Raw genomic sequence first — 14,768 nt, forward strand, 5'->3', positions numbered from 1 at the left:
AGGAATGTGCAGTAGGGGAGGACCAAAACCTCTCAGAGCCCTCTGACCCATTTCCAGAAAAATCTAGAAAAAACTTATTAAATAATTTGCATAGGAAGTGAAAATTTATCTCCAGGGCAGGAAAAATTTATCTATAAAAGGTACCTCCACAAAACCCAGGTGCACCCAGGTGTGCCCCAGGACCCTGGACACGCCATCAGCTGGATCAATGCTGGAGTCAGGAATGGTGATGTCTCTTTCTGCCTTTCTTGCTATCTCTCCCTCTTGAATCCATCACCGTCTCTCTCTTCCCTTTCACTCTATCCTTTAACCAAAAGCCACTGTCACGTGCTTATTCTGGGAGATCAGGGACTAACATATCAAATTCCATGCCAAGTGTATAATTTATTAACAAAGCTTTGTAAGCTTTTGCAGGCCCTTTCACTTTGGTCTTTTCTTTCAACCAAGAGCATCTACAAACTTTGGAAGCCCCCTTCACCTTAAGGGTGGGATGCCACAGAGTGAAAAGGCTGCTAGCAATGAATGAAAAACGTGAAATAAAATGCATGCTAAGGAAAACCATCCCACTAAAGTAATGTGTGCTGTAAAACTGCTTATATTTCTTTCCCAAAACACAGGAAGTTATGTTACCATCCTGTTTATGAGCTGCTGGCAGCCAATTCCTCTTCAGTCACAACAGCTGGGGATGAGCAGAGCATCAAGATAAGCCAGTGAAAATTGATGTCTTGCTGGCTAAAAAGTGACAGAACTGAAGCAAACATTTAGGGGCTTTTTTGGTTTTTACATTGAGCAGCTGCTCAGAGCTTGTTTACAGCCACAAAATGTAGCCGAAGGGAAAAGTGAAACTCCCTGTGGCTATGGACTCTCTCCCACCCACAGGATCACCCATGATCTCCCATAGCAGTGGGAAGCTGAGATTTTCCAGAGTCACAGAATTGCTGGAAAAGACCTCCAAGATCAAGTCCAACCTGGGGACCGATTCCCACCTTGTCACCCAGCCCAGAGCACTGAGTGCCAGATCCAGTCATTCCTTGGACACCCCCAGGGATGGGCACTCCACCACTCCCTGGGCAGCCCATTTCCTCTCCTTCCCCATTTTATCCTTTAGGAGGCCTCCAGATCTATTTCCAGCTTTCTCTGTGACCTCCATCATGGTATTTATAGTTCTGTGCAAGCAGAGGGACTTGTCCATCAACAAGAGATGAGTTTTAGCATCACACAAAACCATCCTAAAGTCATAGGAGCCAGGATTAGTCACCAGGAGGAAAAAGGCAGCAAAGTCCTGCAGGATATGGTGATGGATATCTCTTAGAAATGGACAATTTAAGGAAAAGAAGAGCCTTTAACAAGAGCTGTTCCGGAGCAGGGTTTTCTCTTATAGCCCCCTCTTCATGACACTCATTAGCTAATGAGGAAGGGTGCTTGCAGAAAGGGGTGGGCAAGGAGATGATTTTCCTGTAGGAGATGGCCCTTGAGAAGAAGAAGATACAGCAAGGACAGCAACTTATTTTGTAAAGGTAATGTGGTGGGGGTTGGGTGGGTGGGGGTAATTTTTTTTTTCTTTGGCATGGGGAATTCACCCAAAACTCTACTCAGATCTGTTTTGACTGAGCCAAGTCTCTGGCTCCGTGCGAAAAGTGGGTTTAAGACAGTAAATGATGTGATTTTTATTGCTTGGCTTGCCTCAGTGAGGCACAAGAAGTAATTTCCGTTGCTCAATGTGTTCTTGCTTTGTGTCCCAAATTACCACTGGTCACAGAAGCCGGAGGTGGCACCAGCTTGCAGGGGATGGATGATAAAACCAGAGATGTTAACTCATGCTAATAAATATTAATACTTGGTTATGGTAAGTGTTTGTTTTGCACCTTTATTCTCTGGTATTGCTGGGTTTTCAAGAATGTATTTTCAACAAGGTAATTTAACTGTGGATTTATTTCATTTTTTAAATGAAAAGTTCCTTGCAGTCCTGTGGAGTGAAAGCTCTGGTGAAGCTTTTGCTATATCCACTTCAAGCTGGAAAATTATGTTGAAAAACCTGACTGCTGAGTGCCTTTAGGAAAAGAAAGCGTTTTCCTGAACTCTTAAGTTAGCACCAAAACCCAGGGAGCCAATTTCTTCATGATTCATGTGCTAAAAGATTAACTCCTGTAGCCTTCAATAATCTGAAAGTTTTATGTCTGTCTAGAGTTTATACAGTGTGTGCCGACCTCTTAATATTACAGTATTTCATCAGAAGAAATACATCTGTTCCCAATACTGCTCTCAAAAAGCAATCATTTCTACCCCGACACAATGAAGTGATTTCCTTAAATATTTTCCCCAGCAGCTATTTTTTGCATATATTGCATACTTCTCTGTGCATAAAATTTGACATTTTACTTTTTTTTTTTTTCCCTTTGAGTGGATGTTTCAAATTCACTTTCTAAGCAGTTGTTTGCTTGGGTGTGTTGGGGGTGGTTTTCTTCACTAGAGTGTAGTCAAAATAAAATAGATGGGATAATGGGAAGAAATTCTTCCCTGTGAGGGTGGTGAGGCCCTGGCACAGGGTGCCCAGAGAAGCTGTGGCTGCCCCATCCCTGGAGGTATTGTAGGGGGCTGGAACAAAATGGTTTTTAATGTCCCTTCCAACTCAAACCATTCTGTGATTGTATTTATGGTATTTGTTCCCATATCTCCCCGTTTCTGTGACACACTCCTGCTGGAAAGTTGAGCAGCCTCCGGGAAGGAGCAGAGCATGGCAAGCATGGTAGGCAGAGCCATGACTGGCACATTTTCTGGGGACAACTGGCCGGGGTTTGGGCTTGGCCTTGTGCAGCTTTCCCAGCTGGCACAACCAGGGACCTTTGGGATACCTTGCTGCTCCAGACCACAGAACATCTGGTCGGTCCAATTTTCCTGTCCAGCCATGGAGCATCCTCAAAAAATACATTGACTAAAAACATGAGAAGCAACTGCAGCCCTTAAATTCCCTTGTGCATGTGGGGTGGATCATGTTGTACTGGGAGAAAGAGGTGGATTAGCAGCTGGGTCCCAAAAGGGGGACCTTTTCCAAAAGGGGGACATTTTCCAAAAGGGGGACATTTTCCAAAAGGGGGCCAGGGAGAGCAAAGCATCATCCCATAGCTGGTGCAGGGTGCTGTGAGCATCCTCTAGGCTCCTCCATGAGAAGTCTGTCTCATGGGGATGTCAGAGTCAAAACAAAGAGGCTTCTGCCTTCACCTGCATTTGCTTTGTGGGGATTTTCCCTTGTCCATCATCATCCTGTTTCCCAACAAGACTGCTCAGCCTCAAATTCCCTTGGCTTGGCTGCTCTCTGCTGTATCCACAGCTGTGGGAGGCGGCAGTTGTAAGCTCTGCCAGCGGCTTGGAAGTGGACACCAGGCACCCAGAACAACTACTTGCATCCCCAGCAGCGGGATATGATTGCAGTCATGGCTGTGGAGCGAGCAGCTGGGAGAATCAGCTCCCCAAATCCTGATGTGGAGGAGCCAGGGAGGCACAGATTGCCCTCTGGAGGTGAGGCATGCTCCTCTCTCGCCTGGATGAATTCCCCCTTTAATTTCCCTGAGCTGGGGGGGAAATGTTAGCCAAAAGCCATTCCCGGCGTGATTTTGAGGCGGAATGCCATGATTCTTCCATGCAAAAAAAGCTTGGTCACCTTTTCAAGGGACATTAGTGTCCCATGCCTGGCCACCTCCTCATCACAGAACACTGAATCTCTCCTGGCTCCACAGCCCTCGGGAGAAACAAAGCTGTTTGTAGAGACTCAGGATGAGCTGAATAGGACAGATCCTGGATTTATTCATGGCTCCAGGTGGAGACATTTAAATTTTTCTCAGCTCTTTTGAAGCGTAAATGTTGCTGTCAAGTGCTACTGGGAAGGTGAGGCTTGTGGGGTTGAGGGTTGCCCCTGAAAACATTTGTTCCTATAAAGGCAGACCTGAACATTAAAAAAAATCAAGCCTGAAAGGGTGGGAAAAAATCTCCCTGCTTTTGCAAACCACTGGAGCTCAGATTTTTGAAAACCAGTGTTCAGCAAAGCAACAGAGTTACGGTGCTTCCATATCCTACCCAGGCAAGTACGCTGGGTGCTAGAATTCAATATGAATCACATATTCATTTCTGTCCTTCTAAGCATGCTGTTGGCTTAAAATCTGGTTGTTTTCTCCATCCAAAGACTGAGACTAAAATAGAGTCGTTAATAAGAGGAAAGGGAGTATTTGCTAAAAAAAAAAAAAAAAAAAAGGAAACTCCCTCAAAGATCAATGACTCTTTATGTATAGTAACCGGAGCCTCCCGCAGCCTCTCCACCCAAACAGATCGGCTCCTTAATGTGGAACACAGATCACTTAAAAAGGTGGAAAAAGTGATGGGCATATGGAGGGGTAAGGCTGGCTGTGATTCACGGCGGGGAGCAGGCACGCAATGCCACCCGGCGCCGTGCACGCCCAGCGCAGGGCAGGCTCACCCCTTTGCTGGAAATCCAATGGGGAATACAATCCAAGGCTGGCAAGGCTGTGCAGTTACCACAGTTTGTACTGATGGAAGGAATAAGATGTTCCCTTCCCTCCTGTTCCTGGACAGGCACGTAGCAAAAGTAGGAGAGGAACATCATTTTTTTTTAAATTTTTCCCCCTCCTTGACTTGTGGGAATAAAGCGGGGGCTGGTTTAGCTCACCCTGCAATCAGGGAAAGTTACTGCGTTTGAATGGAAAATCGTAGAGATGTTTGAAAAACCAGAAAGGGGACTGGGGTGGGTGCTGGAAACTGGAAAGGGAATGAATGAACGATGGTGTGGTGGCAGCAAGCACGCAGCCCTGCACTCCTGTCTTAAACACTGTCACAGCCCTGGTCGTGGTTAGCCTCTCTGCAAAGACAGAGTAAGTTTGGGGATGAAAAGCCTGTTTCCCTGATCTCTGACTCAAGGTATGGTGCCAGGGAGATGTGGAGCTGAGTCTCTCCTCTGCCACTGCATTCTTACATGACCTTGGAGGAATTCTCCAGCTCCCCACAACAGCCTCAGTCTGGAGACATCTCACTGCAAACCTCCTAAACTGGGTATTTGCCCCAGAAGCAGCACTACATAAGCACTGTAATTACCCAACCACAAATACTGATTCTTTTTTCCTTAAACCAGCAAGAAACAGGGTAAAGCCAGAATTTTGAAAAACGCAGGATTCCTCCCCCAAGAGTGCACATGGATCCTCACAGCAACCAGAAACAAACTGAGAGTTTCCCATTTCACCCACTGGAACCAGAGCAGCTTTGGCTACCCCCACTCCAGCCAGCTTTGGCCCTTTTGCTTGGTCAGGAAACCAGTTTGGCCACAACCGTTTCTCGCCCCAACTCCACTTGGGAAGCGAGGGCTTTGCTGAGCCCAGTGGAATGGTGGCAGGGTGTCTCCAGATTAATCATAGCCGCCCCCTCAGCGAGTCCCAAGAGGCTGAGGGCAACTGGGGCTCTGGGGGGAAAGGGCTCGGGAAGGCAGGAGGGAGAGCAGATGAGAGCCATGGAGAGGGACGGTGGCTCCATGCACGGCTGGAGAGCCCTTTCCCTCAGGGGAAGAGCTGCTGTTTGGCTAATTTCCCTCTCTGTGGATGACCACAAGAGGATGAGGATTACCCTTGGAGCCACATGCTGGCCCACACTGGAGCAGTGGGGACGTGCCTGGCAGCAGGACCTGAGCATGGCTAAGCACCTCTGCCAGGTTCATTCTACCTCACCTTGGGGCAAGAGGAGTGAGGGTGGCTATCCAAACCCCCCAGCCCTGGGAGCAGGAACGGAGCACTGAGACAGCCCCTCAGCACACTCCTTGCAGGGTCCCATTGGTGTCCCCACCTCTTTGTGCTGGTACATCTTCCCAAGCCTCCACATGCCCTTCTTGGGGCATTGCTTCCCGTGTCATCCTGCTCCTATCCCACCAAGCTGCTGCTGCAGTGATTCCAAGACAACAAACGCAAAACCCATCCTGAGGTAGCAGGGGAAATACTCTGGTCAGTGCTTTTGAAAGGGTTTAGGGCCCCTGCAGAGGACAGGAGTGTTCCCACACACCTGCGGTGCATCAGCTCCGGGAGGAGCTCCGGATGTGAACCAGCCGGCAGCGTCGCTCTGCTTTTCCAAGACTAATGCAAACCTAGGGATGGGTTTTGTCCAAAATTCCTTGAAAAACCCCCAAATACTACCACCCCACCAAGGAGGGCAGCCACGGCTTAGCAGCTGCAGAGCTTAGGCTGAAGGCTCCCACACGGGAAGCAACACTTACCCCTGAGTGAACCTCCAGAAGAGTTGCTTATTCCAGGATTTTCTGCTCCAAAGCGCCTCTCACCCTTGCTTCATGGCGTGCAGCGCTGCTCAGCCTTCCCAGTGCCCTCTTGCCTTGCTCAGCGGGGTGCAGGCACTGGCGGGATGAGGGAATGGTGGGGCACTGGTGGGACGAGGGGACTGCCGGGGCGCTGGTCCCTGCGCCACGGCCGCCGTGGGTCTGAGCGAGGCCGGAGGAGGCAGCTGGCTCGGGAATGCCGGGGAGGCGGGAGAGCCGGCGTTGCAAATGGGATCCAGATGGTTGGTGCTGGCGTTCCCGGGGCTGAGGTCAGAGCTGCTCATCACACGCAGTTCCCCCCCCGCCTCGGGGGACGCCTCCGCGCTGTGTGGCTTCCCCTCTCCGCGCTGGCCGTGCCGCGTCCAAAGCGCTGCTCCCTTGTTGGTGAGAAAGAGAAAATAAAATAAAATAAATAAAATGAAATAAAATAAAATAAGGAAAGAGTATGGAATTGGAGGAAGCTGATTTAACTATGTCTTTTGGTCGGGAAGGGTTGGTCTTGGATGTTTGCAGGAGTCGGGATGTGCCAAGGGCCATACCAAGTTACGCAGGGCTCCGGAGCAGCGCCGTTCGGAGATGCTCGAGGCTGCGGGAAGCTCAGCCTCTCTCCCTGAACAGTTACAGCATCAGCGCAGGGGGAGAGAGTCTCTTCTCTATGCTCTCTCCCATTAAAATGTAACAGCAGGTTTTTATACCCACCCAGATGGGGAGGCAGAAGTGGGGGATTTATGTTATCCGTAACTTATAAATAAAAGTTAACGCCTTAGCATAAGAATAAGTATTTAAAAAGTCATATAGACTTAAAGGAAAAGTTTAAAAGGCAACAAATACAGTCTGCAAGTTCCTGACTGGTGATTTTTAAATTTTTTTTAAACATACGTGAAGTGAAAGAATACTTTAACCTTTTATTAGGCAGAGCCTCATAAATTTGGGGCTAATTTTATTCCTGTGCCTTGAGCAACAGCAGATCACTGACCAAAGTTAAACATTTCAGGCTGGACCGGGTTGTGTTTTGCAATAAACACTGGTACGGAAACTTTAACTCTTATCTCTTGCTCTTGTTTGGTTCCATATAAGGCTGGAGTGGAGATGGTGTCCCTGGAATCAAATAGTCAAGTTCTTTTCTTTTCAAAGGGGGATTAATGATGTTTGCTCTTGGGTTTGTGCTGTTTGAAAGACCAGCCACATAAAGAAATAGCTGGAATGCTTCAGGAAAGTGCTGAGCCCTTGGACTGAGGCAATAACTCCTTTTAGAAATCATGCTTGGCTTGGCACTGGCAGAGACTGAAGACACAGTGGGACCCAGAGTGAAACTCCCCAGCCTCATGCCCAAAAGCAAGCAGGGTGCTGTGTCCTCCCTCCAAAATCTGTCAAGCTGGAGCTTACAGGCAGGGAGTTCCCAAATAATAAGTGAGCCTGGCAAAAGGGAGCTGCAGCTCCTCGCTGGATGTCAGTGGACACTGAACAGGGGATGGTGGAAACGGGAACGGCTGGAAAGCCACAACAAAGAGCTTTTATTTATTTTTTTATTTATATTTTCACGCAGGGTGAGGGACAGCTGCTAAAAGGTAAAATACATATGATGGAGGAACGTAATGTGGGCAGAAGCATCCAAACCAAAGGCCTTTCCACGTGATTTCAGCTGTCGGGCAGAGTTCAACTGGGATGCCCCATCCCTGGAAGTGTTCCAGGCCAGGTTGGACAGGGCTTGGAGCAACCAGGTCTAGTGGAAGGTGTCCCTGCCCACGGCAGGGGGATAGAACAAGGTGGTCTTCAAGGTCCCTCCAGCCCAGGCTACTCTGAGATTCAGTAAAGCAAGAACTTGAGGCTAGTTTCTTTTGTAATGAAGAATTATATCCACCAGTACGGTCTGGTCATATCAGTTCAACAGCAGCTGGGATCTGTGATGCCTTTACTTCAGACCCGCCTTGAAAACCAGAGTTTTCTGTGCAGCAGTGAAGTTCAGGGAAACACTTTTAATTGACTGAAAAAAAAAACCCCAAAAAACCAAAAGAAAAAACCACAGGAAAGCTCCATGCACCCCCCAGAACAGTAGTGAAAAACAGCCAAGTCAGAGAATTCCAGATAAATAATGTAACAACACTGGTAAAACGTGTGTGACCTGTGTTATGTGCCTATCACAGCTCAATTGAGAACATGTTTAACTTGGGAGTTAGATTGATTTTTTTCTTGCTGTTAGCATTTCTTCTTTTTTTTTTTTTCTTTGTCTTAACATGGTTTTAATATTGAAGTGACTTTTACCAAGTGCTCCAGTAATTAAATGAGGCTGCAAGAGCTCTTCAATTCCCATCTGACTGCCTTTGTGGCTGTAATAACCAAGCTGGAAGATTTTCCTTTCCAAAAAGGGGTTTTATCACTGACACATAGTGGGGGAGCAGCCAGACAGGATGCTCAGGGCATTTGAGGGTGGGGTTATCTTTTTCCCTCTTTCACTCACAATCTTTTACAATCCTTCCTTTAGCAGTTCCCTCTTGTTTGTGTTGGTGGCTCCCAGCAAAGCGACCCCCATCCATCACGGGAACCTGGGCTGAGGCTGCTGTGACATTCTGGGGCTGAGTGACACCCCTGGGGAGAGGGTGACATCTGCAGGGACAGACTACTTTCCACCCCCAGACACCAAACAGACCTTCTGGTAATTAGTAAAAGACGGGATCACATCACACTGGTAATTTCTAGAGGCAGCTAGGGCTAAGTTTAGCAATATTTCCTCCCTGGTGCATTAATAACTAGACGTGATTAATGCTATGAGTCAGGAAGAGGGTTTTGAGGAATTCTCTTTCTACCCACGACAAAAAATAAAAAGCCCTGTGTGCTACATCGTTTCCAGGATGAAAAGGTGACTTTGATGTCCTCCCAGCCCCAGAATAAGGGTCCCAGCTTAAAAAAATCCAGTGAAACTGGCAGAGAGCGGTTAAATTTTGCAGTTCTTTTCTAATGTGCCTCAGCTGGGCCGTTTCTACCCTGACTTGGGGAACTTCTGTGGATTTCTCCCGTGTGATTCAGGCAAGGCACAGGGTGGCTGGTTCCGGGTCCCTGACACATGGTGACACTCAGGAGCATCCCGCCTTGGCTCCATCCTTGAGCACCATCTGCTGGCTTTTCCTCCAGGGACTCCTTGGGCATCTGCCAAACCCAAAGCCATTTTTTTCCCCTCAAATAAAAGCTGTTCCTGCAATTCAGAGATGCTTCTTGCTCTGAAGTTAGGGAGTACCACCAAAACCAAGGGTTGCTCCATTACTTTCCCATCACCAGCTGAGCATCTGCACAGCGGATCAGGGCTGCAGGGTCCCACCCCTCACAAGAGGGTGGGAACAAACTCTTTTTCCTGCTTGGAAATCAAGGCAAAGAGCAGCTCTGCTGGGACAAGGGCAGGGCTGCAGATTGCATTTTAATTTTGCCTGCAGTAGATGGTTTTCATTAGTTCCAAAGGATTTGCTATTGCTTTTATCCAAATGCCTCCCCAGCACCCCGCTTAGGAAGTGGTCCAGGAAATATTTTCCTGAAGTTTTCTTGGTTCTGCTTTCCTCCTATGCTTTCTGTTTGTCTGTCTGCCTTTGTGCAAATATTTCTTGATGTATTTTTGCCTCATCAAATGACTTTGGAACAGCCAGGGAAAGGGGCAAGAGCATCTCTAGATGGGCAGGTCAGAGTGGGAATTAAGAAAAGATAAGAGACATTTGGCTCTGCCCTTCCCATCCTGCAGCCCCGGCCAAGAATTTAAAACATCTCTGCAAAATCTCCCATCTTACATCCCTGGAAGTGTTCAAGGCTGGATTAGATGGGCCTTGGAGCAACGTGGTCTAGTGGAAAGTGTCCCTGTCCATGGCAGGGAGTTGAACTTTAAAGTCCCTCCCAACCCAAACCATTCTGTGATTTTATGATTCTGTGATGCTTTTCCCTCTCTTAAAAAAATCTCAGCAACTAAAACAAGCCCACCTCAGGCTGTGTGCCTTATCTGAGTGTATATATACACACTTAATCCATGCCTTGTAAAAGAGATCATAATTCAAAAGGTGAAACTTGGAGCTCTGACCAACTACATCCTGCAAGAAGCCCTTCTGCTTGAAGGGATTTCCAGCTTCTGTGATTACAGGAAACAAACTACTCTCAAGTATGTAAATAATGTGGATATTTTCCCCTCGAACACAATGCACAGCCTGTAGATCAGTAAACTGTAATGTGAACTGTGATGCTCAGCTTCCAGGAAAGATAACTCAGCTCTTTTTCAGAGTAAAAGATAGCTCAGGGAGCATGAGATGTGTTTTGGCCAACACAGACCTTGCCAGCCTTTGCTTTGGGTTACTCCTGTTTTCTTGTTTTAGAGCATTCCAGGTGATGCCTTGCACAGGGGGATGAAAAAATCTTTCCAAGTCTTGGCCTCAATGTCCTGTGGCAACTTGTGCAGCACAAAAAACTGTTTGGAACGGGCTGGATTTCAACAGTTCAACGAAACTTCCAACTTTTGTGATGGAAAAGCCTGTTACTAATTACAGGGAGAGAGGTGAGGTGGCTTGAAAAGAGCTGGAGTCAGAAGAACAGAGAAGCCAGAAATACTTGCTGCCCACACGGACAGGATGATGTAACGGCAGACGAGCTGAAGAGGAATTATAGGGAATTATTCGTAGTCAAAGAGGAATTGTAAGGAATTATTCATACCCATGAATGAGTGTTGTGTTAGTTGGGAAGATACAGAGGGGAAAAATAGACCTGGGGGTTTGCTGTAAGCAGTTCCTTGGAAACCTGTGGTCATTGTGCACCTGTGGTGAAGAGGAAAAATCGTGTGTCATGGCAAAAGGGAGAGGAGAGCCCAGGAAATGCAGAGCTCTGTGTTGGTGTGCCACACATCCCAGGCCCTGGGGGGATGTTCTTGTTAGGGTTCCCTACTAAAGAAATAAGAAAATACATTTTTTATCTTGCCTACATGTTTTTTTACATGATAGAATATTCCATGACTTTTCTGGCCTGTGAGTAGGGTGAGATGGAAGTTGGGGAGCAGCAGGTCTGAAATGACCTGTGGGCACCATGGCCCACACCCCAACTGTGCCAGGGTTGCTGCTTCTCCCCTGGGGCACCAGGTCCTGAATCAGCCCTGGCTGTGATTTCCTGACAGGGAGTCTGTCCAAAATGCTGCTTCTTTTTAATCTTTGGGGCTAAGTTGAACAGGCTTAATTCAGCTGTGAAAATTGGGCCACTCTCCTGGCTTGAGCTTTGAATTAAGGGGACGAAAAATCCCTACTTTCTGCTCAATGTGAGCATAGGGATTTGAGGAGAGTTGAATCCACTCTCCATCTCTTTCCAGTCACTAAAGGGTTTGGGCTGGAAGGGACCTTAAAGATGGTCCAGTTCCACATTCTGCCATGGGCAGGGACACCTTCCACTAGCCCAGGTTGCTCCAAGCCCCATCCAATTTGGCCTTGGACACTCCCAGGGATGGGGCAGCCACAGCTTCTCTGGGCACCCTCACAGGGAACAATTTCTTCCCAATATCCCATCTAACCCTGCCCTCTGGCAGTGGAAACCCATTTCCTCTCACCCTGTGCTCTATTATAAGTCCTTCTATGCCTCTATTATAAGTCCTCCAGCTCTCTTGGAGCCCCTGTAGACACTGGAAGGTGCTCTAAGGTCTCCCTGAAGCCGTGGGAGTCCCCCTGGGTGGGCACAGGGATCCAGGCCGCATCATCTTGCTCTCTCCCTTATAAACTTCCCGTCGGTTGACGGGGGAGCTTATATAAACATCATCTCCACGTCGTGGCTGTTTTGTTTGGAGTTAATGTCCAAAATATCCCAGGAAACAGCACGTATGTGGTCGGTAAGTATTTATTCCTGAGGGGCTTGTTCACAATTTATACCGAGCATATGGAACAACTTGTGCTTGAGATGTTTGCCTTGAGACGTTTGATACATCTGGAGATGCCGAGTTTCTAGCAAGGCGGTAAAAACTTTGGAAGCTAAAAAGCCAAGGGTTTTGCCCGAGTCCATCTAGAAAGAAACTCACTTGAAGCTGGTCTAGGCAATTTTCAGAGTGATGGATTTTGCTGCATGAGAGCTCTGCTGGAGAATTTTTCTTAAAGCAAACATCAGTTCCTCGGCACTGCCAGGTTATTCCCACGCAATCAAATACAAACTAGGAAGAAAGTGAGAGACCTTAATACGGTATTGAAGTTATTTTCAAATGTGAAAAACAAACCAAATTAATCTGGTAAAGCTGCAGTGACCAGACGTAACCTCCTGATTAAAATTGGGGTAAAAGGGGTAAAAAAAAAAAGCCTTAGGAAATTACTTTCCTGGGGAAAATAATGTTGTTTTGCCAGTTTGCTTGGCAAGCGGATTTGTTGTTTGTTTGGGGTTTTTTTTGCTAAGGAAGCCAGCCTGGTTTTACAGAGCCAAAGAAGTTGAGTCTTTTTGTCCCGTAGCTCAGTTTCGGCAAGCAAATGGACTCGGGAGGTTGGTATTGTATATATATATATATACAATATATATATCTCCCAGTTAATGGGAAACCTCTAATGAACTTTTCCCCACATTTAGGCATCCCTTTTGGCAACCAGCACCTGCAGCTCTCACAGTACCAGGATCCTGCTGCAGCCCCTGGGCTGGGGATGTCCCTGGATGTGAAAGATCAACCTGTGCTGGAACAGGAAGAGGTGGGGATGGCTTTGCATGGTTACAGTTGCTGTTTACCACCCTTTCCAACCACTCATGGCAGAAGGAGTGGAAAAATAGTCTTCAGCACTCCATATAAAACCTGGAGCCAGCGGCCTTGCCAGCCTTACAGAGTATCGTCTCTCAAACGGCTCATTCATTCATTCTCCAGCAGGGACACGTGAAAAATCACATCATTTCCCCAAGGTGGAACAGCAGCGCGCTTGTCCCTAAAAAATCCCAGTGTGGCAGCAAGTCACCTGTCACCTACAAGCAAGCTGGAACAGGGATGATCTTTATGGGACTGAGCATCTATGGGAGTAAAGCTCAGGTAGAAGGAGCCTGAGTGCCAGCAAAGCCTGGTGGAGATTTCTGGCTCCCTGAGATCCATAAATAACATTTAGGGGAATGCTGTCCCCTTCCCTCTGGGTTGGCACATCACCACGCCTAGGGAGGAAGTGCATGCAGAGGATGAGTTCACAGCGGGTGATGGCCTGTCCTAATGCCTTGCTCCCAAACTGTGACCAGGCACTCTGCACTGTCACCCCAAGGGTGTCCCTTTCATCTGAACCTGCTCTGCAAAGCTCATACTCCAGTTTTTGGAGTATGGAGCCTGATCTGCTTCCACGGGGAGTGTTTTATCCTCTTGTGAGCAAGTCCAGCTGTAGGCTGTCTAGTTCAACCCCCTCCAAATACATGGAACCTCCACCATCCTGTCCCTTTGGCAAACTGCTGCTCCCCAGCCCCGTGCCAGGACAAGGCCCTGTATCCAAGATAACTGATGCTGATGCCTCAAGAGACATCCTAGAAACAGAGACTAGACAGGAGTAAAGGATTAAAAGAGGTATTTATTTGAAAGGCCTTCAAAGGTACCCCCTGGGGAACCTGAAGCTATTCTCAAAATGGACCCCAAGATGGACAACAGGTCACGAGTTCTTCACTCTTTTATAGGTTTGGTTCACTTGCAAAGCAGGGTTAATTCTCCAATTAAAGCTTCAGTTTTCCCCTCAGCTTTCCCCCTCCTTAGTGGCTCTTTGATTTATACTTTTGGGCCTAGGACAGTCTGAGTGTCCTTGGAGAGCAGGCCTGGAGAGGCTTTGTTATGTCTGCCTGGCATGAGAGAGCAGAAGTTAACAGGCTACAAGAAACTTCAGAGTCACACACCAAGCAGTACAGAATTTGAAAAATATAAAAGTTAAAACCTAAGGCATCAATGCTCCAGCTCAAAGCCCAGATTTACCCACACGGGATGCATGAAAACAGAGGCAGTGTACCCATGAGCTGCTCTTCCTCTGTAGGGATGGGTCCCAAAGCTTGGATTGTCTTGCTCTAATCTGTGTGTAGTTTTTCCTGTTTTATCTGACACTCAGGGGTCTCTGGCCCTCCAAGCTGCAAGGAGAGGGATGGCAAGTGGCCAACAAGCACCATCCACGGACACCAGCTTTTCTTTCACAGTTACTCTGCATTAGGCTCCCTCTCTGCCTTCAGAGCAATCTAACTCTTTCGAAATTTGGGGTTTTGCTATCTGGCATGGCAGGTCTGATTCATCAATCCATCAGACTTACTGTCCTTTAGAATTAGAAGGACTTGCATCCAGCCTAGCCACCAGTGACCTGTTTTGTGGGGTCTTGTGCCAGCAGCATCTTGCACAGAGGATGGGTCTTCTCTTGCCACCTGCCATCAGCACAGGAGCAGTTTTGGCAGGGAGGTGGTGGCAGACACCATGGATGGATCTTCCCTGCTTTTGTTTTGTTCCCAAGGAAAAGGCAGAGGTATCAGCAACAAG

General features: G+C 47.6%; 2 protein-coding genes across 20 annotated transcripts in view; one reads left to right on the top strand and one right to left on the bottom strand.

The window, feature by feature from the left end:
• Positions 1–6,650, bottom strand: part of COL6A3 (collagen type VI alpha 3 chain) — a 58,320-nt gene extending 51,670 nt beyond the window's left edge. For 3 of the 13 annotated variants that reach the window (XM_017747101.1, XM_017747104.1, XM_017747102.1), the window contains exon 1: positions 6,263–6,650. The gene's annotated coding sequence lies outside the window, so the exon portion shown is untranslated. The remainder of the gene's footprint in view (positions 1–6,262) is intronic. The other 10 variants (XM_017747105.1, XM_017747103.1, XM_017747100.1 and 7 more) reach the window with 6 other exon arrangements.
• Positions 6,651–9,972: 3,322 nt separating this feature from the next.
• MLPH (melanophilin) overlaps positions 9,973–14,768 on the top strand; it is a 39,823-nt gene continuing 35,027 nt past the window's right edge. For all 7 annotated transcript variants that reach the window (XM_017747113.1, XM_017747114.1, XM_017747115.1 and 4 more), the window contains exon 1: positions 9,973–9,983. The gene's annotated coding sequence lies outside the window, so the exon portion shown is untranslated. The remainder of the gene's footprint in view (positions 9,984–14,768) is intronic.

Source organism: Corvus brachyrhynchos, unplaced genomic scaffold, assembly GCF_000691975.1.
Source record: "Corvus brachyrhynchos isolate BGI_N302 unplaced genomic scaffold, ASM69197v1 scaffold671, whole genome shotgun sequence".
Classification (NCBI taxonomy): Eukaryota; Metazoa; Chordata; class Aves; order Passeriformes; family Corvidae; genus Corvus; species Corvus brachyrhynchos.